Source organism: Leopardus geoffroyi, chromosome A1 (genome assembly GCF_018350155.1).
Source record: "Leopardus geoffroyi isolate Oge1 chromosome A1, O.geoffroyi_Oge1_pat1.0, whole genome shotgun sequence".
In the NCBI taxonomy this organism is placed as follows: Eukaryota; Metazoa; Chordata; class Mammalia; order Carnivora; family Felidae; genus Leopardus; species Leopardus geoffroyi.
In genome coordinates this window covers 216,698,982-216,724,585 of record NC_059326.1, presented here as the reverse complement: position 1 = coordinate 216,724,585, position 25,604 = coordinate 216,698,982, and the positions used below count along the sequence as shown (strand labels likewise).

Below are 25,604 nucleotides of genomic sequence, written 5' to 3'. Positions count from 1 at the left end.
TCAACAGAAAAACATTGTATCATACTGCTGTGTGGGCTGATATCCCAGACAGGGTAAGGAAGATGGAAAAGCACTAATATATTCTATGATACTAGAAGTACAGCAAACTGATGAGCGCCTGTCATTGGGGTTGGAGATTTAGAGGCTGAAGTCAGTTGTAAAAGTGAGAAATAACGTAACAAATAAATTTGGTAGCCTAAATAAGGTACAATAACTTATTATTGTAGCTTTATTAATAATAACATTATTAACCATATTTCTTATTATGTATTATTCTCTGCCAGTCACCTCTTCAGATGAAAAAAAAGGAAACTTTATTTTAACAACATAAATCTGTATCTCTAGCCATAATCTTTGAAGTTTATTGGCCACTAGGTCCTATATGTGGTCCTGTTGGCCACTAGGTCCCTAAGACTTGGAGTAGAATAAAAAATAACCTGAAATATAGGTCACAGTAAAAACAGACTTTCTCACAGGTAGTAGTCAGAATGGTACACAGCCCTCAAGATGGGACCTCACCCCCTGGTGTGGATATGCCTTTCATAATAACTTTGAATGTAGGTGGAATCTATGATATGATGGATGTAACCCCCATGATAGAATCGTTCTATGGCAAAGGTAAAGGTAACTTTTACAGTTGTAATTAAAGCCTCTAGTCTGTCGATTTTAATTAAATCATAATGGACTTTTCCTGGGTGGGCTTTACCTACTCAGACGACTGCTTTACAGACACTAAAAGCAGGGAAGAGATTTGAACAGTAGAAAAGTAATACACAATATTACCTTGATCACAATGATAAAATCTAAGCATGATGATGGCTTGAATAAAGAACACAGAATACCCTTGTGGGTGCTTATTTTCACACTTCTATCACTGGGAAAGTGACTAAGAGAGCGGAGACTGAAAAAGGTACCTTATTTCACTACATAAGAAGGCAACATGGAATGCCTCAGGATGAAAAAGGACGTGCCTCAAGGTAAATACTAAAAGCAAACAAAGATACAGCACATATAATATGTCTTATGCCTGATACAATTCCAAAAATTTACATATATTAAATTATTGGATACCATATCTTAAAGGAAATAAATTAAAGAAAGCAATAGACTTACCGAAGTTATATTTAAACAATAATTTAATTGGAAACGGTAAGTTTTTCTTAAAGGCCTTTCATCAGATTGTGAAAATTCATTTTAAATCTTAGAGAAAAAAAAATATTCTCATGAATGGGTGTTAGAGTCTTGCCAAATGTATTTCGTGCATCTTCGGAAGTAATTATATATTATCATTTATATCATCATGATGGAAAATGATACTGGTTAATTTTGAATGTTGAACTAACTTTGCATTCCTTGGATAAGCCCTAATTGTTCTAGTATGTATTATTTTTTAGAACATACATTTGAATTTATTTTAATACTACCATAGCAAGAATTTTTGTGTCTAAGCTTCATAAGTAATACTATCCCATAATTTTCTTTTTCTGTAATATGATTGTCAGGTGTTGACCCTAGGTACATGTAGACTCAAATACAAGTTAAGAAAGTTCTTGTTCTGTCTTTTATGACAACAGTTGGATAATATTTTAATTTTTTCTTTCCTGGTCTTTTAGAGGTGGGAAAATTTGGAATAAGTGACAGATATTTTAAGAGCTGAATGAACTAACTAAATTTGTAACTAAAGTATGACGATTAAAGTTTGCTCAAAGTGTTCATCATTTAAAAAGCTTACAAAATAAAAAAAAATATTTCAATTGTTCAGTGCTTTAAGAGTATTGTCTTGAAAAAAACTGTATTTAAAAGTCATTTTGGGACGGAGGGAAGATGGCGGCGAGGAGGACGCTGGGCTCACCGCGCGTCCTGCTGATCAATTAGATTCCACCTACACCTGCCTAAATAACCCAGAAAACCACCAGAGGATTAGCAGAACGGAGTCGCCAGAGCCAAGCGCAGACAAGAGGCCCACGGAAGAGGGTAGAAAGGGCGGCAAGGCGGTGCATGCTCCACGAACAGGCGGGAGGGAGCCGGGGCGGAGGGGCGGCTCGCTGGCCAAGCAGAGCCCCGGAGTCTGGCTTGCAAAAGCGGAGGGGCCTGACGGACTGTGTTCCGACAGCAAGCGCGACTTAGCGTCTGGGAGGTCATAAGTTAACAGCTCTGCTCAGAAAGCGGGAAGGCTGGAGGACAAAGGGAGGGAGAGCTGCTGAGCCCCCGGACGACAGAGCTCACTTTGGTGGGGAACAAAGGCGCTCGCCAGAGCCATCTCCCCCGCCCATCCCTCAGCCAAAATCCCAAAGAGAACCAGTTCCTTCCAGGGAACTTGCTCACTCCGCGCAAACACCCAACTCTGTGCTTCTGCGGAGCCAAACCTCCGGCAGCGGATCTGACTCCCTCCCGCTGCCACAGGGCCCCTCCTGAAGTGGATCACCTAAGGAGAAGCGAGCTAAGCCTGCCCCTCCTGCCCCTGTGCACCTTGCCTACCCACCCCAGCTAATACCCCAGATCCCCAGCATCACAAGCCTGGCAGTGTGCAAGTAGCCCAGACGGGCCACGCCACCCCGCAGTGAACCCCGCCCCTAGGAGAGGGGAAGAGAAGGCACACACCACTTTGACTGTGGCCCCAGCGGTGGGCTGGGGGCAGACATCAGGCCGGACGGCGGCCCCGCCCACCAACTCCAGTTATACACCACAGCACAGGGGAAGTGCCCTGCAGGTCCTCACCACTCCAGGGACTATCCAAAATGACCAAGCGGAAGAATTCCCCTCAGAAGAATCTCCAGGAAATAACAACAGCTAATGAGCTGATCAAAAAGGATTTAAATAATATAACAGAAAGTGAATTTAGAATAATAGTCATAAAATTAATCGCTGGGCTTGAAAACAGTATACAGGACAGCAGAGAATCCCTTGCTACAGAGATCAAGGGACTAAGGAACAGTCACGAGGAGCTGAAAAACGCTTTAAATGAAATGCAAAACAAAATGGAAACCACCACAGCTCGGATTGAAGAGGCAGAGGAGAGAATAGGTGAACTAGAAGATAAAGTTATGGAAAAAGAGGAAGCTGAGAGAAAGAGAGATAAAAAAATCCAGGAGTATGAGGGGAAAATTAGAGAACTAAGTGATACACTAAAAAGAAATAATATACGCATAATTGGTATCCCAGAGGAGGAAGAGAGAGGGAAAGGTGCTGAAGGGGTACTTGAAGAAATAATAGCTGAGAACTTCCCTGAACTGGGGAAGGAAATAGGCATTGAAATCCAAGAGGCACAGAGAACTCCCTTCAGACGGAACTTGAATCGATCTTCTGCACGACATATCATAGTGAAACTGGCAAAATACAAGGATAAAGAGAAAATTCTGAAAGCAGCTAGGGGTAAACGTGCCCTCACATATAAAGGGAGACCTATAAGACTCGTGACTGATCTTTCTTTTGAAACTTGGCAGGCCAGAAAGAATTGGCACGAGATTTTCAGTGTGCTAGACAGAAAAAATATGCAGCCGAGTATCCTTTATCCAGCAAGTCTGTCATTTAGAATAGAAGGAGAGATAAAGGTCTTCCCAAACGAACAAAAACTGAAGGAATTTGTCACCACTAAACCAGCCCTACAAGAGATTCTAAGGGGGACCCTGTGAGACAAAGTACCAGAGACATCACTACAAGCATAAAACATACAGACATCACAATGACTCTAAACCCGTATCTTTCTATAATAACACTGAATGTAAATGGATTAAATGCGCCAACCAAAAGACATAGGGTATCAGAATGGATATAAAAACAAGACCCATCTATTTGCTGTCTACAAGAGACTCATTTTAGACCTGAGGACACCTTTAGATTGAGAGTGAGGGGATGGAGAACTATTTATCATGCTACTGGAAGCCAAAAGAAAGCTGGAGTAGCCATACTTATATCAGACAAACTAGACTTTAAATTAAAGGCTGTAACAAGGGATGAAGAAGGACATTATATAATAGTTACAGGGTCTATCCATCAGGAAGAGCTAACAATTATAAATGTCTATGTGCCGAATACCGGAGCCCCCAAATATATAAAACAACTACTCATAAACATAAGCAACCTTATTGATAAGAATGTGGTAATTGCAGGGGACTTTAACACCCCACTTACAGAAATGGATAGATCATCTAGACACACGATCAATAAAGAAACAAGGGCCCTGAATGAGACATTGGATCAGATGGACTTGACAGATATATTTAGAACTCTGCATCCCAAAGCAACAGAATAGACTTTCTTCTCGAGTGCACATGGAACATTCTCCAAGATAGATCACATACTGGGTCACAAAACAGCCCTTCATAAGTTTACCAGAATTGAAATTATACCATGCATACTTTCAGACCACAATGCTATGAAGCTTGAAATCAACCACAGAAAAAAGTCTGGAAAACCTCCAAAAGCATGGAGGTTAAAGAACACCCTACTAACGAATGAGTGGGTCAACCAGGCAATTAGAGAAGAAATTAAAAAATATATGGAAACAAACGAAAATGAAAACACAACAATCCAAACGCTTTGGGACACAGTGAAGGCAGTCCTGAGAGGAAAATACATTGCAATCCAGGCCTATCTCAAGAAACAAGAAAAATCCCAAATACAAAATCTAACAGCACACCTAAAGGAAATAGAAGCAGAACAGCAAAGGCAGCCTAAACCCAGCAGAAGAAGAGAAATAATAAAGATCAGAGCAGAAATAAACAATACAGAGTCTAAAAAAACTGTAGAGCAGATCAACGAAACCAAGAGTTGGTTTTTTGAAAAAATAAACAAAATTGACAAACCTCTAGCCAGGCTTCTCAAAAAGAAAAGGGAGATGACCCAAATAGATAAAATCATGAATGAAAATGGAATGATTACAACCAATCCCTCAGAGATACAAACAATTATCAGGGAATACTATGAAAAATTATATGCCAACAAATTGGACAACCTGGAAGAAATGGACAAATTCCTGAACACCCACACTCTTCCAAAACTCAATTAGGAGGAAATAGAAAGCTTGAACAGACCCATAACCAGCGAAGAAATTGAATCGGTTATCAAAAATCTCCCAACAAATAAGAGTCCAGGACCAGACGGCTTCCCAGGGGAGTTCTACCAGACGTTTAAAGCAGAGATAATACCTATCCTTCTCAAGCTATTCCAAGAAATAGAAAGGGAAGGAAAACTTCCAGACTCATTCTATGAAGCCAGTATGACTTTGATTCCTAAACCAGACAGAGACCCAGTAAAAAAAGAGAACTACCGGCCAATATCCCTGATGAATATGGATGCAAAAATTCTCAATAAGATACTAGCAAATCGAATTCAACGGCATATAAAAAGAATTATTCACCATGATCAAGTGGGATTCATTCCTGGGATGCAGGGCTGGTTCAACATTCGCAAATCAATCAACGTGATACATCACATTAACAAAAAAAAAGGGAAGAACCATATGATCCTGTCAATCGATGCAGAAAAGGCCTTTGACAAAATCCAGCACCCTTTCTTAATAAAAACCCTTGAGAAAGTCGGGATAGAAGGAACATACTTAAAGATCATAAAAGCCATTTATGAAAAGCCCACAGCTAACATCATCCTCAACGGGGAAAAACTGAGAGCTTTTTCCCTGAGATCAGGAACACGACAGGGATGCCCACTCTCATCGCTGTTGTTTACCACAGTGCTGGAAGTTCTAGCATCAGCAATCAGACAACAAAAGGAAATCAAAGGCATCAAAATTGGCAAAGATGAAGTCAAGCTTTCGCTTTTTGCAGATGACATGATATTATACATGGAAAATCCGATAGACTCCACCAAAAGTCTGCTAGAATTGATACATGAATTCAGCAAAGTCGCAGGATACAAAATCAATGTACAGAAATCAGTTGCATTCTTATACACTAACAATGAAGCAACAGAAAGACAAATAAAGAAACTGATCCCATTCACAATTGCACCAAGAAGCATAAAATACCTAGGAATAAATCTAACCAAAGATGTAAAGGATCTATGCTGAAAACTATAGAAAGCTTACGAAGGAAATTGAAGAAGATTTAAAGAAATGGAAAGACATTCCCTGCTCATGGATTGGAAAAATAAATATTGTCAAAATGTCAATAGTACCCAAAGCTATCTACACATTCAATGCAATCCCAATCAAAATTGCACCAGCATTCTTCTCGAAACTAGAACAAGCAATCCTAAAATTCATATGGAACCACAAAAGGCCCCGAATAGCCAAAGGAATTTTGAAGAAGAAGACCAAAGCAGGAGGCATCACAATCCCAGACTTTAACCTCTACTACAAAGCTGTCATTATCAAGACAGCATGGTATTGGCACAAAAACAGACACATAGACCAATGGAATAGAATAGAAACCCCAGAACTAGACCCACAAACGTATGGTCAACTCATCTTTGACAAAGCAGGAAAGAACATCCAATGGAAAAAAGACAGCCTCTTTAACAAATGGTGCTGGGAGAACTGGACAGCAACATGCAGAAGGTTGAAACTAGACCACTTTCTCACACCATTCACAAAAATAAACTCCAAATGGATAAAGGACCTGAATGTGAGACAGGAAACCATCAAAACCTTAGAGGACAAAGCAGGAAAAGACCTCTCTGACCTCAGCCGTAGCAATCTCTTACTCGACACATCCCCAAAGGTAAGGGAATTAAAAGCAAAAGTGAATTACTGGGACCTTATGAAGATAAAAAGCTTCTGCACAGCAAAGGAAACAATCAACAAGACTAAAAGGCAACCAACGGAATGGGAAAAGATATTTGCAAATGACATATCGGACAAAGGGCTAGTATCCAGAATCTATAAAGAGCTCACCAAACTCCACACCCGAAAAACAAATAACCCAGTGAAGAAATGGGCAGAAAACATGAATAGACACTTCTCTAAAGAAGACATCCGGATGGCCAACAGGCACATGAAAAGATGTTCAGCGTCGCTCCTTATCAGGGAAATACAAATCAAAACCACACTCAGGTATCACCTCACGCCAGTCAGAGTGGCCAAAATGAACAAATCAGGAGACTATAGATGCTGGCGAGGATGTGGAGAAACCGGAACCCTCTTGCAGTGTTGGTGGGAATGCAAATTGGTGCAGCCGCTCTGGAAAGCAGTGTGGAGGTTCCTCAGAAAATTAAAAATAGACTTACCCTATGACCCAGCAATAGCACTGCTAGGAATTTATCCAAGGGATACAGGAGTACTGATGCATAGGGGCACTTGTACCCCAATGTTCATAGCAGCACTCTCAACAATAGCCAAATTATGGAAAGAGCCTAAATGTCCATCAACTGATGAATGGATAAAGAAATTGTGGTTTATATACACAATGGAATACTACGTGGCAATGAGAAAGAATGAAATATGGCCTTTTGTAGCAACGTGGATGGAACTGGAGAGTGTGATGCTAAGTGAAATAAGCCATACAGAGAAAGACAGATACCATATGGTTTCACTCTTATGTGGATCCTGAGAAACTTAACAGGAACCCATGGGGGAGGGGGAGGAAAAAAGAAAAAAAAAAAATAAAAGAGGTTAGAGTGGGAGAGAGCCAAAGCATAAGAGACTGTTAAAAACTGAGAACAAACTGAGGGTTGATGGGGGGTGGGAGGGAGGAGAGGGTGGGTGATGGGTATTGAGGAGGGCACCTTTTGGGATGAGCACTGGGTGTTGTATGGAAACCAATTTGACAATAAATTTCATATAATAAAATAAATAAATAAATAAATAAATAAATATAATCCAAAAAAAAAAAAAAAACAATTGCATGAACGAAAGCGGTTTATACAGTATATGTCCTAATTAGGATAAACCAAGTAATAAAATATGTTTTATTCCCTACATTTTTTCTTTTCTGATATTATATCTTTGATAGATAGCCAGTAGTTCTTTTTAATAAAAGTTACAAAAAATAATTTATATATAATTTTATACTTATTTATAACCATGGGTCATGTGTTTATTCAAAAAAAATATATATACATATATATATGGATATATATGTGTATATACATATATATGTATCTATAGATATACATAAGTGTATAGATACATATATATGTATGTGTATATACATATATATGTATATGTATGTGTGTGTGTATATATATATATAATATATATATTATATATATATAAACTATATATATGTGTGTGTGTGTATACACACACACACACACACACACACACACACATATATAGTTTATTCTAAATCTCCAAAAGGGATCATTTGAATATAGTTAAAATGAAAGTGTATTCTGGCTGTTTTTTTTTTTTTCATCTTAAGCATTCTATAAATCATGATTTCTTGCAGTCTGTCTCCTATTTCTGTCAAAGGTTATGTTTTAGATAGGATAATGACAATAGCTGTTGATAAACAAAACCAAAAAAAACCGCTTAAATTAAAATACCATGTGACCAAACGAAGCACCACTGTTGAATAAAGCAAAGTGAAAAGTCTTGTGACTTTTTTTTAGCTTTTGAAATCACGTTTATTATTTTAACTATAGTTCTTTCTTTTTTTTAAGTTTTTTTAACGTTTATTTTTGAAACAGAAAGAGCATGAACGGGGGAGGGTCAGAGAGAGGGAGACACAGAATCCGAAACAGGCTTCAGGCTCTGAGCTGTCAGCACAGAGCCCCACGCGGGGCTCGAAATCACGGACCGCGAGATCATGACCTGAGCTGAAGTCAGACACCCAACCGACTGAGCCACCCAGGTACCCCTATAGTTCTTTCATCTATCTATCTATCTATCTATCTATCTATCATCTATCTATCATCTATTTTCTATCTATCATCTATCTATTATCTATCTATCATCTATATTATCTATCATCTATCTATTATCTATCATCTATCTATTATCTATCATCTATCTATTATCTATCATCTATTTATCATCTATCTATCTATGATCTATCTATCATCTATCATGTATCACTATCAAGGTTGTTTTTTCTCCAAGTACAACACCTATATTTCTATCTTATGGATTGTTAATATTTACCATAAACACAACCTGAAATGTCTGCAAATTCTAAATTAACAAGCTTTACTAATGCTTTTAATTTCTACTTGTCTAAACTGTGAAGTTGGGCAAATTCCAAGGTCTTTCTGAGGATTCAATGGGACGATGCATTAAATCAGGCGGGTGGCACTACAGTGCTGATGCTAGAAAGTGGAAGAGGCTGGTCAGTAACGCAGGTACTCACACAAATGAGGTGATTCAGCACAAGATGATTTTCACTTGTATTCTGAAGTCAAGGATTTTTGAGGGCTCTCTCCACTTTATGTCATCTAGAAAAGTATACATATGATATATAAAAATATCAAGTGTCTACCTGTATGAAAGAGTCTGACTCAATTTTTTTTTATATATATATTTGACTGCTGATGGTTTTTAAGCTTCACAATTTCCTCTTCTCTTCCTGCTCCGCATATGAGCAAGCTGATAAGAAATCCCAGGTATTCGTTCCTTCCTTTCGCCCCTGCATAGGGGAATACTCACTCCTGTCCCACTCCCTAACTTTCAGAAAAATCCCAAGCTAATCTTTCTTTACTCTCAACCCATTTTCGGGCCTACTTGGGAGCTATCCTGTGCTCCCCAGAAAGACCACTTATTTAAGTAATAACCTATTTTTAATTTATTTTTTTATGTGGGCTCCATACCCAATATGGGCTTGAACTCATGACCTAAAGATCAAGTCACACACTTTACTGACTGAGCCAGCCAGGCGCCTCAGTAATAAACCTTTCATACCCTCTTGATGTGTATGTGTGGCATCATCAGTTTCAATAATTGAAGCAAATTTTGGGGGGGGGACCATCCTTTATCTGCAGATGCCTACAATACTACTTTATGATCCTGCTCTTATCAAGAACTTAATAAAGAAAATAAAGTTTTAAGTGTTCATAGACATTTTTAAGGGAAAAAGTAGTCAAATACCCTAATTCTTATATTTAATGTAAATGAATTTTGCTTAAGCTAATGCATTTTATACAGCTTTAACCATTAGAGGTCTTGAGTCAAAAGTCATATTACGGGGTGTCTGGGGTCTCACTCAGTTGAATGTCTTACACTTGATTTCAGCTCAGGTCATGATCCTGGGGTTGTGAAATTGAGCTTGGCATCGTGCTTCTCACTGAGCATGGAGACTGCCTAGGATTCTCTCTCACTTTCTCTCTTTCTCCCTCTGCCCCTCTCCCCCCCCCCAACTGTGGTCTCTCTAAAATTAAAAAAAAGTCATATTATTTCAACAAGTTGGAGTAACCACTTTTACAATGCTAACTTTTTATGATTCTTTTAAATGCATGTTTATAATTGTCATATTGTGTATGTTCTATTAAAGTGCCTTTAATGTATAGTGCCTTTAATGATAAAATTTAAAACCACTCTTGATTTAGGTAATATATTGCTACATAACAATATCTTTAAAAATTCTTCTAAAGGCTCATTTAAAGAATAAAAACAAATAATTCTTAACATTTTGGCTCATTTGCATTATAAATATATTATAAATATGTGGTATGCACTTTACTTGTATATTTTTAAACATCGTCATCATAGACAATACAGTTTCTGGGCAGGTACTTAGAGAAGTCATGTGTAGGTTTTTCAACCCTGAACTCTAGTTGAGTTCCCAACAATAGGCAGGATCCACTGCCAGGCATTACATGTCTGAGCCTTTATATGAGTCCTGCATCCGGCCATGCTCTATTCTACCCCAGCTGATGCTACTCCGTGGGGAGTTGTCCCCAGCGGCCCTGCCCAAGTTGAAAATTATAAGCAAAATAATTTCTTTTTGTAAATAAATTATGGTTCTTGGATACATGGTCATTTCCAACCTCTCACCCATATGTATTCACTTATTTATTAATGTTCGTGGGGCGCCTGGGTGACTCAGTCGGTTGAGCGTCCGACTTCCGCTCAGGTCATGATCTCGCGGTCTATGAGTTTGATCCCCACGTCAGGCTCTGTGCTGACAGTTCAGAGCCTGGAGCCTGCTTCGGATTCTGTGTCTCCCTCTCTCTCTGCCCCTCCCCCTCTCATGCTCTGTCTCTCTCTGTGTCAAAAATAAATAAACATTTAAAAAAAATTTAAAGTTCAATATATATTCATTGAAGGGTAATAAGTCTTGGCTCTGAGGACACACTGATTGTGTAGGGGTATGTTTACTAGTACATCTTTATGTCACACACACACTACGCATTCCAAATACCCTCATAAATACACACAATAAGCTACATGTGCATACACTAGAAGCAGGTATAGGAGAAAGCAAGCAAATGTTAATTGCATAATTGACTAAGAAAAAGACCTTGATGAAGATGTTTCAAAATTATTTGATTCAAGTTGCAATATAATACCTTCCAATGTTCAGTTCCATTATTCTCTTTTAAATTACTATTTTCTTTACTGTTTAGCATCTCCTTTCTTTTTATGTGTCTAAAAGACACAACAACCAATTTCCTGTATCCCTGTTTGGCTTTCATTTAGCTGGTTGTGTTAAGACAATCTGTCTTGAAACCGTATTATTACTGGCTTGAAGGCCCCGGGTAAAATCTTACAAACTCAACAGCGTGATGCACTGAGGTTTCATAACAACAATTTTCACCTTTGTGGAAACACATTCAATGAAATGACAAAATGTGATGTAATATTTCCTTTGGAGAATACAGCACACATTTCTCAACTCTACACAAATTTGTGTGGTTGGTTTCTGTATAAAACAAAAGTGTTGTTATTGTTATTTCCTTACTGGATTGCTGAAACCACATACGTTCTTTTATTTGTTGTCTAAATATCTACTGTATTGACTTTCAAAGTATCATATACATGGTAATTAGTACCATTTTTTCAAGTTGATTTGGAAAAAGGGAAAATTTTCACTTTATATTTGTTCCTCCAGTATTCTTTGAATTAAAAAAAAAACAGTTACTCATTTACCATGAATGAAAATATCTTAGTCAACTCAAGCAGCTGTAACAAAACGCCATAAGCTGGGTGGCTTCTCAAGCACAAGTCTATTCCTCGCGGTTCTGAACGCTAAAAGTCTGCAATCAGGGACAACTGGTGGCAACTTGGTCAGGTTCCGGTGAAAACCCTCCTCTGGGTTTCAGTTTGCTGACCATTTTCACGTGGTGCCAAGAGAACTGGCGAATCCTCAGGCTTCTATAACGGCATTTATCTCATTCACGAAAGTTCTGTCCTTGTATCCTAATTACCTCCCAGAGCCTCCCACCTTTAGCTATCATCACATTGGGACTAGGGCTTTAACATATAAATTTGGGGTGACATAAACATTCAGTCCATTGCAGAGAGTATATAGTAAATGATCTCTCCGTCTCAGAACTAATCAAGGGGTTAAAATGTCAAGATAAATGATGTCTGACAAGCATTTGTACAAAGCATATATGTACCATTTGTTGAAAAAAATATTATGTATGTGAATTCAATCTAAAGTCCCATGAAACACTAGCTATATTATGCTCTTTTCTTTTTTTTCTGTTTTTTTAAAGTTTTTTTTTTATTTACTTTTGAGAGAGAGACAGAGAGAGTAAATGGGGGAGGGGCAGAGACAGATGAAGAGAGAGAATCCCAAGCAGTCCCTGCACTGTCAGCACGGAGCCTGATGTGGGGCTCGAACTCACAAACCATGAGATCATGACCTGAGCCAAAATCAAGAGTCAGACACTTAACCGACGGAGCCCCTGTGTTCTTTTCTTTTTCTTTAAAAGAATGAAGATGAGTTAAACAAAGTACATAGTGTATTCTTGGATAGAACGTCAAAATTACTCAACAAGGAGCCAAGAAACGTAGATCAGAATTTTAAATCCATCAGCTATTAAATACATAAACTTCGGTCAGGCTATTACATAGGCTGACTCTGCCTATGTAAATAAATAAGCAAAAAAATAAATGAGAAGGGGGCTTGTAGAGTGCATCGTAGTCTCAACACAAAGACAGTGAATGTATATCTACTACAAAACATTCTATAAAGTAATTACACTTGTAGCTGATGTCAAAAGCCAGAAAGAATTGACAACATCCTTCCTCCCAAAAGGGGAACATTGAACCATCCACTGACTGAAATGAGGAGGCACAGAAACCACCAGGAGCCCTGAACCTGAACATCAGGTCAAGAATGTGAGAACAACATCAAGGGTATATGTCCTATGTTTGTCAGGCATTCAAGGATGGGAATTCAAAACATTCTCACCGTCAACCCAGATTTGTGGTAGAAAACACAGATCTGAGATGTGCAGACAGAAATGCCATGTGAAAGTCATGAAGCCATCCTTGCAGTGCGTGCGTTTAAGAGCCAGAACCGCACTATAGAATAAAATGGTTGTAAAACAACAACAACAAAAAGGTAAGAAAAGCCTAATGAGAACTTCTAGTTTTAGAAGCGGCGAATGCCTAAACCAAGATCATTGTGATCCAACTGAGAAGACAACTTTTGCTGAAGATAAGCAGACAAAACAATTATAAGATAATTAGAGATAGTACATAGATCCAAATAAAAGGAAAAATCACTTAAGGTGTTATAATTATAATACAATCTGAAGGTCTTTATACAGTATTCCAAGTTATATAAGATAAGATAAGAATCTTTAAAAATAACTTCAATATAAATATAGGTGGATTATAAAAATGACGAAGGAGAATTACTAGAAATTAAACAGTATCGACAATGAAATTACACTGGTGGAAAAATAGAAAACTTAAGGGATGGGCTAAATTGATATTACAAAGCTGAAAATAGAATTAAGAATTAGTAAATCTAAAAGAGGAACAAGAGAAATTCTTAAACATTGTTCAAAGTGTTAGAAAATAAGACAAAAAACCTCACAAATATAACTCAAGATGGATCACAGATCTACATGTAAAACACAAAACCATAAAACTCTTAGAATACAGGAGAAAATGTAAATGATCTAGTTAAAATATAAATGTTATATCTAGATGACTTTTTAGAGATAACACCAAAGGCATGATCCATGACAGAAATAATGAATAAGGTTGGATTTCATTAAACTTTAAAAACCTACTCTTTGAAAGACAATGTCAAGAAAATGAGAAATAAGCCAGACTGAAAGAAAATGTTTGCAAAATGCAAATTTGATAATCAATAGTTACCTAAAATACGCAAATAACTCTTAAACTCAATAATAAGAAAACAACTCAATAACGGATGAATCAAAGACCTTATTAGACACCACAACAAAACAATATATTCAGATGACAAAGAAGCATATGAAAAGATGCTCATTATATGTAATCAGAGAAATTCATATGAAAATAACAATAAAATTCCACTACACATCTATTAGAATGGCCAAAATCAAGTACACTAATGACAACAAAGGCTGACAAGGAGGTAGGGCAATAAGAATTCTCATTCATTTCTGTTGGGGATACAACTTGGTACAGCCCCTTTAGAAGACAATTTGGTATATATACACGTATACATATATATGTTTATGTTTATATATATATACACATATATATACATATATTCATGTTCACACAAAAACTTGCACAAATATATTTACTGCAGCTCTATTCATAATTGTCAAAATTTGTAAGCAACCAAGATGACCTTCAGTAAGCAAATGGATAAACTGTGTTGCCTCCAGACAATGGAGTCTTATTCAGTACTGAAAATAAATGAGCTACCCCACCATGAAAAGACATAAAGGAATCGTAAATGCAAATTACTAAGTTAAAGAAGCCAATCTGGAAAGGGTACATGCTGTATGATTCCAACTATATGACATTCTGGTGAAGAAAGAATACAGAGACAGTACAAAAGATCAATGGCTTCTAGGGACTGTGGGGGTGAAGAGGGATGAATAGGTTGTGCATGGAGAATTTTTAGGAGTGAAAATACTTTTTACTTTACCATAATAATGGATACATAGAATTATACATTTATCTAAACTCATAGAACATACACCAAGAGTGAACCATAATGTCAACTATGGACTTTGGGTGATGATGATGTATCAGTGTAGGTTCATCAGTTGAAACAAATTTTGCACTCTGGTGGAGGATGTTGATAATGGGGGAGGCTATGCATGTATGAGGACAGAGGGTATGTGGGACATCTCTGCACCTTCCACTCAATATTGCTATAAACCTAAAACTGCTCTAACAAAATAAAGTCTTAATTAAAAAAAGAATATATATCCATTTAGGAGGTTATAAATTAAAAAAAATTAAAACACAAGTAAACCCACAGAAAACAAAAGGAAAGAAATAAAATAAATCTGAAAATAATAAAACAGAAAATAAACATATAATAGTGAAAAATTTTCAAAACAAGACAAGGAAATTAGTAATGGGAAATGATAGGGTCCTAAGAAGTATGCACATTTAGAAAAAGAAAAAAAATAAGAGAGGTTAAAGGACTTAAGTTGTTAATTTAGTACCAGGAAAATAGAACGGTGATGTAATGGCTGAGAATTTTCCAGGATTAAAGAAAAGTATTTGTTGTTTTTTTAAAAAAAAACTTTTTTAATGTTTATTTATTTTTGAGAGAGACAGAGACAGAATATGCGTGGGGTAGGGGCAGAGAGAGAAGGAGACAGAATCCAAAGCAGGCTGTAGGCTCTGAGCTGTCAGCAAAGAGCCCAACGGGAGGCTGGAACTCTCGAGCTGTGAGATAATGACTTGGGCTGAAGTCGGACGCTCAACTGAGTGAGCCACCCAGGAGCCCCAGAAAGTATTTGTTGTTATATTGCAAAACACGTTGAATCACCAGCAGGGGAATTAGAAGGAAAAAAAAAAAAAAAAAACTGAATTATTGGATTCTTTTTCACTATTGCTTCTTATACCCACATTCCTTCCTTCCAGTTTCTTTTTCTTTCATGTTGGATATCTAGAGGGAAGGATTATTAGTAGTAAACCCTCATTATATCTGAAACGTATTTATCTATCTTCACTATAATTGACAGACTACCGAGGTACAGAATTCCAACTTGAGTTATTTTCTTCAAGACTTTAAATGGATTATTCCATTGCATTTTGGTTTCTATTGTGTGTGAAAAGTTGCTGTCACACGACTATCATTCAATTATATGAAATTTGAATGTTCTCTTTAGTGCCTTGCAAGCTGTTTTTTTATTAATCCATGTAAGAAATTTAAAGATATAATTTAATTCAGAGGAAAATGATATCTAAGTATATCAGTGGGAAATAAGAAGCAAGAATGAAAAAGCATTGATAAAGTGTTGATAAACCTTTATAATTATCTACAGAAAAGAGTATGGCTATATACATATATGTATATATGAATTAAATGAATATATATATGAATTAAATGATATATATGTATATATATATATAAATTAAATGCCAATAATAATGCTATAAAACATAGGAAAGGACAAAAGAAAAATTCAAGTTTCTCAAAATTGTGACATGGCTGAAGAAAAAGATAAAGATATTAATTAGCATTAAACATAAAAGGATATATAAATTAATGCAGGTATTTATTTGTGATTAAATTAAAACTTGATAAATTTAGTCTATCTATGCAACTCAAATTCCCCAGTAAAAGTTTATATGAAATTGTCAATTATTTTAAAAGAATATCAGATAATATACATATCTTCATATATACAAAGAGATGACTATAGTCATGGGTTTGTTAAAAAATAGTTAAGTATACTGATGGCTTCTCAACTTTGGCGATACTGACATCTTAGGCTGGGTATTCTTTGATGTAGGGCCTGACCCGCAACTCGTATTATAGGATGGTTGTAAGTATCCCAGAACCCACTTACTGGATGTCAGTAGCACCCTTCTGGTTGGATAATCAAAATCTTCAGATAATGATGGCCATTACTAAAGAAGAAAAAGAAGGAGAAGAAGGAGAAAAGAGCATGGAGGAGGAGGGAAGGAGGAGGAGGTGGGGGAAGGAGAAGAGAACATAATAAATGTTAGTGAAAATGTAGCGAAATTAGAATAGTTGTGCACTTATGATGAGATGTGAAATGGTGAAGACACTTTAAAAAAAGTGTTTATTTTTGAGAGAGAGAAAAAGACAGAGGGTGGGGAAGGGGCAGAGAGAGAGAGAAGGAGACAGAGAATACCAAGCAGGCTCCCTGCCATCAGAGCTGGATTTGGAGCTTGATCTCACAAACCATGAGATCATGAACTGACCTGAAATCAAGACTTGGACACTTAACTGACTGAGCCACCCAGGCACCCCGGTGAAGACAGTTTGACGAACAGTATGGCAGTTCCTGAAAATTAAACATAGAATTACTACGCCATCTAGCAATTCCACTTTAGAATATATACCAAAATAATGGGAAGTAGGAACTTGAACCCGTATCTGTACACCCATTAGTAAAAACATTATTCACAACAGTCAAATTTGGAAATAACACACGTCCATGGACAGATAAATGGATAAACAAAATGCGGTAGATTCACAGAATACAGTATTATTGGGTTTAAGAAAGAAGGAGATCCTGAAGGATGTCACCACATGAAAAAACCTGAGGACGTTATGTTAAGCAAGATAAACCAGGAACAAAAGGACAATTACAGTGTGATTCTACTTATAAGAGGTACTTTAGATCCTCAAATTCATGGAGATAGAAAGTAGAATAGTGGTTGCCAGGGGTTAGGGAGGAGACTGGTGGGGGGGTTAGTGTTTAATGGGTATAGAGTTTCAATTTAAGAAGACGAACAATTTTGGAGATGGATGGTGATGATGGTTGTACCACAACGTGAATATTCTTAATACCACAGAATTACACACTTATAAATTATTAGATGGTAAATTTTATATGTTGCAAATTTTCTCTGTCTCTCTGTCTCTCTCTCTCTCTCTCTGTGCGTCTCTCTCTCTCTCTCTCACACACACACACAGTCACACACCAATAAAACTTCTAGGGACCACACTAAGGAAACAAACAGACAAACAAACAAAAAAACCCACCAGACTTTGCCAAATACCCTAGGGATAAGAAAATCTTCCATTGAAAACCAGCGAAGTTTGATAACATCAAGTATTGTCAAATATGTAGAAAAAGGGACACACACCATGTTTTAGTTGCAAATTTTTTCAGATTTTGGACTGAGATTTGGCAATATCTGGTGTATTTAAAAATGCACTTATGCTACAAAATTACAATCGTATTCCCAAGTATACACCTTAGAGAAACTCACATCTGTGCCCAACGACAAAGGGGTCACAGAAATAGTCTCACCAGTGCTCTTTGTATGTATATATTTATATATACATATATACCATGTGTATGGTAACAACTTAAATGTTAATCAGCATAACTGTTTTGAATATATTCTAGTACATTTATGACATGGGATAAACCATATTCCTGGATAGAAATCAAAATGCCACAAATGATAGAAACAATAGGCACCAATAACTTGTAAAATTGCAGAATAATACTGTATGGTTATTTACAAACAAATGTAGCAAGGATGTATAGAAATCTAGGTAGATGACAAATACACGTTCTGGACAGCATTTGCCTCAAATGGGGTAGGTTGAAGACAAAAATTAAGGAAAGATCAGAGAGCATTACACAGGAAATTTCAAAACTACTTTTATTATTTTATTATTTAAATTTCAATGGTGGGCATGTTACATCATTCTTTATACATACCTGCACTTCCAAAATAGTTCCTAGATGCATGTTAAAGTGACATAATATAGGGGCGCCTGGGTGGCTCAGTCGGTTGGGCAGCCGACTTCAGCTCAGGTCATGATCTCGCGGTCCGTGAGTTCGAGCCCCGCGTCGGGCCCTGTGCTGACAGCTCAGAGCCTGGAGCCTGTTTCAGATTCTGTGTCTCCCTCTCTCTGACCCTCCCCCATTCATGCTCTGTCTCTCTCTGTCTCAAAAATAAATAAACGTTAAAAAAAAAATTAAAGTGACATAAAATAAAAACTACGTGTAAATAAGGTTATTTCATCATTCCTAAACTTAATGGACTGGTACAACTTTTTCTTTGATATTTATTAAGCTCATTAGAAAATATACAGAATAGTGGGTCCGTTTGGGCAAATGCTATTTTATAGCTCTCCTCTCATGTTTCTGGCATAATACAAGAACAAAAGATTTCTATATGAAATAACATTTCAATACTTAAAAAATTCTATAATTAAAATATCCCTCTCAAGTTGCATTTCTTACACACTCTACTTGCTTAGAAAATAACATGCGGTTCCACTGATTGTTATTAAATTAAAATTAATTTAAATAAAAATTAAATAACTTTAGGGGTGACATTTGCCTGGGTTTTCATTCATGCAATACAAATTGCAATATGTACTGTATCTAAAGGCAGCATGGTAACGTCTTGTATATTAATGAAGTGGAAAATGTTAAGACTGGGGCAGTCACAGGGAAATGCATTTATGCACTTATGCTTAAGTACTTGTAAACTACTTAAAATATTCTGAGGTTTTTTTCTATCCTATGTGTTGTTAAAACTTGGATCTAGAACCTCAAAAAAAATTGATGGTGAGTGAAAATGTTAAAGGAAAAGAGTGAAAAGGACCTTTCCCCAAGTTCAAAGACTATAGAAATCCAGGCAGTGATTGCTTTTGACATGCATGACAGCTCATTATCCTATAGGTTCACAGAATAGAGTGAATTTAAACTCTGGTATCCTGCCACATTTCCCTCATGTTGATAAATATCAATTTTAAATTTGTCAGATGAGAAGATGTCTTGTGCACTTGCTAGGAAAAGATATGCATTTATTTTTAAATATCTCTTGCTCTAATATTAGATCATAAATTACTTGACAGTTGAAGACGGCAAAGCATTTTGCTGATAGAGTTCCTGGCCAGACAGGGCGGGGGGTAGTGGGGGGGAGTTATGGAGTTTTACAATTTGAAATACTGAAAAAGAGGTCAAAGTGATTTAAATTCGGAAAGAATGCCACTGTCAGAGTGAAGAGTCTTTCATCACCCTCATATTATCTGCCAAGAATATTTAACTTTCACTCAAATTTCAACTTTTTGAATGATTTTGAAAAGTTAGTTACCTTATTAATACCAACCAGCAAGACTGACAAGATAGCACAACCAAATAATTTACTAGGTGGTGAACTGCTCCACAAACTGAGTGAACAGGTAAAGGAATTTCTTTATGAATATGGAAACCTGTGCCCTTTAAATAAGCACACTGCTCCTCGTTAATTTAATTTTTCATTTGGATGAAGAGAAGAAGATAAAGCGACACATTTTTCTCTGTCACAGGTATAAAAATATCTCAGTCTCATGCACAAATGCAGAAAGAATAATCAGGGAGATAATATATACAGGTAATAAAAATGTAATAGGTGAAACTTGTTACTGTAAATGTGTGTACTGATATAAAAATGTAACTACTGTATACTCTTGTGCTGAAAAGATTTTGTAATAGATAAGAACCAAAAAAATCCACCTGTTCTAGACTTCCCGACTGTAACTCAATCACATCTTGTCTGGCTTAAGTTTTAGAGTTTTAGGTCTTCACCCCCTCCCAGCAAATAATATTCTAATCAGTTAATGACTCCATATTTCTTTAAAAAAATCTGACAGCATAAAAGTCACCCTATTACATATCTTCACCTCGTAAGAATCTACATGAAAAGTTTACCTGTTTGCCATTGTTAGGAAGATTATACTTAATAATGAAATAATAACACAGACACTTTTTATTTAAATACCAAGAAAAAAAATCGTTAATCCTCCTAGTGGAGAAGATGCCACTCATCAAACTATCAGTAGCTTTCTTACATTAACAGACCTGTCATCTGTTGGTGTAAAACCTTAAGTCTAAAATCAGAGCCCTGAGGTGAACATCAAAATCTACTATAACATTTCTGTGTTTCCAAATACCCGCCAAAGCACAAATAGATAAACTAGGTGATGATAACATACGATTCCGCTTGACCTCTTCATGTCACTGACTAGTTTTTATAAAATTTCTCTTAAATAAAAAAAAAAAAAAAAAAACACGTGTGAACAAAACAAAAAAAAAGTTCACAAGGGAAAATCTTTTTGCCATATTTACATGCTATTTTCCTTTTTAATGTTTTTTTAAGATTTTTAATTATGTAAAATGCACACAAAATTTACCATCTTAACTATTTTTAAGTGTACACTTCAATGTGTTAAGCTCATTCACATTGTGGGCAACCCATCTCCAGACCCTTTTTCGTCTTACAAAATTGAAACTCTGTGCCTGTTAGATATCAAGTCCTCATTCTTCTTTGTTTTCAGCCAATGGCAACCATCATACTACTTTCTGTCTCTGTGAACTTGACTCTTTTAAGTACCTCATATAAGTGGAGTCAGACAACTGGTTGATTAATTATCCTTTTGTACCTGGCTAAGTTCACCTGGCCTAATGTCCTTAGATTCATTAATGTGGTAACATGCGTCAGACTCTCCTTTTGAAGGTTGAATATTCCAGTGTGTGTATATATCATATTTTTTTTTTATGAATTCATCTTTGGATGGACACTTGGGTTGTTTCCACTCTTTTGATATGGTGAATAACGTTGCCATGAACACAGCTGTATAAATATCTCCTGGAGACTCTGCTTTTTAATCCTTTTGGATATTCAGAAGAGAATCCTGGTGCACGCATTGTCCCAGGAGCTGGGGTGTTCAGCAAACCCATCGCCCCCACCCCCAGTAGCACCTCTACTCCCGCACGCTTAGACCTGAGTCTCCAGTCCCTGCAGCTGTAAATGTTCCATCGCTGTCGGTCTAAAACTGAGCTAAAAGTCAAAGATCTCTTATTTGGAGAAATATCTACTATGAAATAAACATTATAATAAATATATATTTTTATGTACATATATACTTCTACATTTTTGATAACCATTGCATATACTTCTTTTAGGGGGATGGGAGATGAAGAGTAAAAGAGGACACATTTTTCATTTTTTTAAAAACTCAATTACTCCACTTCACCCAGAAATAAATACTCCACCCAGAACTCTTCTAGCATGACATTTTCATATGAGCATAGCCCTTTTTTTTGCACTCTTGCACCTATGTTGAGAGAAATGTAGACAAGTGAAAATTATATTAAAGTAAAAAAAAATCCATATAAATAACAATGAGTGGTATTCTTAACATATTTAATTAGAAATGATTTGTGAGACTTCACGCTGTGACCAAATCTTCCCAAATTTAAGGAAATGATGGAAATACAAACGCAAAAATTTCAATACAATACAAGTAGGAAAAACCCAAAAAAAGACCGACACAGAGATACATTATGATCAAACTGTTGAAAGGCAAAGATAAAGAGAGAATTCTTAGAAACAGCAAGAGAAAAGTGACTTGTTGAATACAAGGGATCTTTAGTAAGATTATCGATGGGTTTCTTAGCAGAAACTTTGCAGACCAGAAGTCAGTGGGTGATTTATTTAAAGCGCTGAAAGAAAAAAAAAACCTGTCAGTCAGAAATTCTACTTCTGATAAAAATGTCCTTCACAAATGAAGGAGAAACGGGGGTGCCTGGGTGGCTCAATTGGTTAAGCGACCAACTTCTGCTCAGGTCATGATCTCACAGTTCATGAATTTGAGCCCCGGGTCCGGCTCTGTGCTGACAGCTCAGAGCCTGGAGCCTACTTCAGGTTCTGTGTCTCCCCTTCTCCTGCTCATGCTCTGTGTCTCTGTGTCTCTCAATAATAAATAAACGTTATTTTTTTTTTTTAATGAGGGAGAAATTAAGAAAGTTGTTGATAAACAAAAGCCTAGAAAGTTCATTGCCACTAGACTTGCCCAGCAAGAAATATTAAAGGGAATCCTTTAAATTGAACTGAGAGAATGCCACATGGTAATTCAAAGCCATTCAAAGATATGAAGTTCTCCAATAAAGGCAAATAGACAACAAGTAGTATTATTGTAATTCTGGTTTGTAGCTCCCCTTTTTTATTATGCTACAAGATTAAGAGGCAAAGCCATAAAAATAACTATAAATCAATAAAAATACAAGTTGTGACAATAATACCATAAAGGGCGTGAGGAGCTCCAAAGAAGCAGAATTTTGTGTGTGATTGGTTGTCATCAGTTTCAAATAGATTTCTGTAACTTTAGAATACTGTAAGTAGCCACCAATGGTGACCACAAAGAAAATATCTATAAAACACAAAAGAAAATCAGAACAGAATCAGAACATGTCAGCACATACACACAAAAATCAGACACAAAGCTAGTCAGCATGGGAAGCAAAGACAAACAAAGCTATGAGATACAGAAAACAAATAAAATGGCAATAATAAGTCCTTACATATCTGTAATCATTTCAAATGAATTAAACTCCTGAGTAATTATTCCTTATTATAAATGGCTTAAACTCTAGAATAAAGAGATACAGATTGACAGAAAGAATTATAAAAACAAGATCTAATTATTCGATGTCTACAAGAGATTCTACTCACATCTAAGGATTGCATAGGTTGAAAGGGAAAGGTTGAAAAAAAAATACATTCCGTGTAGATAGGAGATATAGAGGAGTCAGAGAGGGAAGGACTGTAGAAGCTTCTCGGATGGCCCTTGCACACATTACTAGAGAGTAAACTCTGTAAACTCAGACATTATCTGGAGTGGCCAGGGCTGACGTCTCTGAGTGGTGATTGCTGCTCAAACCCTTCAGGATGTAATGCAACACCCCAGAGATTTGTCACCTCTTTCAAGTCTCTAATATGGTCTCACATCAAAATCCTTGTCTTTAAAAGTAATTACAGATATATCCATCTATTTACTCCCAATAGAGGACCGCACTCCATGTCATTCAGATATTGTCAGTTCCTGTAATAAAAGAACACAATCCATCCTTTATTTCATCAGCAAGTAGTTTCTGTTCTTCCCTCACCTTGCCCGAGGCTGTCTGCAATCCACTAGAGGCCAATTATTAATTCCTCAGAAAAGAAACATCTAAGGGATATAGCCTTTAGAACTTCAAAATAGAGAGTTGTGCCAAGGATTCTAAGAATCAGCATCTCCAGCACTCTATCGTTGCAAAAGCACGAATTCCTGACTGGCAGACCGGACTCAAGAGCAGCAAAACAAGCAGATGATTTTTAGCGTCAGCCTGCTGACCCCAAACTGTCAGACAAGAATTAATGATATAAAATTGAGTGAGAGGTATCAGAAAATATTGACGCTTCAAAAATCTACTCATAGAGAGATGATACCAAACAATATGAATTGTACCAGTTTCAAGCTGTAAAGAACAGAAGATCTTAGCCCAGAAAGTAGTAGACAGTATACAGCATTTATCTGTAACAAAAATAAAATGCAATGAGCTCTTTGGAAAAGCTAGCAAGATTTGGCAAAAATTCAAAAATGATTTACCAAATATCATGAAACCACACCTTTACTAGGCTGGAGAGGAACCAGAGTCCAGTACTGATTACAAAGTCATAAATAAGACCAGCTATATATAACAAGCATCAATAGCTCTAAATATGACCCTCATATATATTACTAATTTTGGACTATCTCAGATATTAGAAGACGAGTGTCCCTATATCTTTACAAACCAGCCTTTTTGTTTCATGCCAGTGAAAGGAGCCTCTGATGTATTCTGTTGGGTACGATCTCCACTGCCTTCCTGTCTATCAGGGTTTCTGAATAAAGACTCTGAATGTTGCTTTTTTTTTTTTTTTTAAGTTCTCTTCTCCTGCCTAGCGTTATTGCCATTCGTATTAAAATTTTACTTGCTTTTGCTGAATTGCTATGTGCTTTTATTCAGATTGAAGTGTCAAAAAAACATCAAATGGTAAAGACTGGCCATACTACAATATATTTTAAGATTTGAGATTCTAAGACTTCTCTTAAAAAAAATCATTCTTTAACATTGTGCTTCCATAAATATCACCAGTTAGTGGAAAACATTAATGCATTTACCTAATCAAGTAGTAATACTTACATCCATGTTCTCAACAACTAGTAAAAAATGACAAAAGATTTTGATTTTTTTCCAAAATATTCATGCTGTGCTTGGCCATGTTTCCGATACACAGGTCAACAATCATTTTGGATAAATTTAGATTTTAAGTTGATTGTATCACTTAAATACATGCAATATATGTTGCATTAAATGTGTGGTATTTTTGCAATTTGAAATATTTTGATGATAGAACTTTTTTAAACCAAATATACTATTTATCTTCATAGACACATACATTAATTTTATTGAAAAACTATCAAAGTTGTATTTCTTTTCTCAGTTCTAATTTTTTTTTAAATATATCCATCATTATTCTTAAACTTGTTATCCAATAAAGGCATTTACTTTGAACTTCTTTGTAAAAACCTGTTTTCATATAAACACATGCAAAATGCTCTTCTCTTTAAAAGTTGTATGTTCTTTTCTACCTTTTTTAATTTAAAAAATATTCTTATTATTCAAACATTGTATTTACAAATTTTAAAAAATAGGGACCTAAGAAGATTACGTTTTAACCTCACCATAAAAAACAGGATCCAATTGTGATAATAAATGCTATTTGTTATTGTAACTTAAATTTAGGAACATGTAAGGATTTGATGCAAATGATGGGAAAACAGAGA

At 36.3% G+C, this 25,604-nt stretch overlaps 1 pseudogene; it reads left to right on the top strand.

Annotated features, from left to right (window-relative positions):
* The first annotated feature begins 488 nt into the window (after positions 1-488).
* Positions 489-25,604, top strand: part of LOC123583104 — a 68,383-nt pseudogene continuing 43,267 nt past the window's right edge.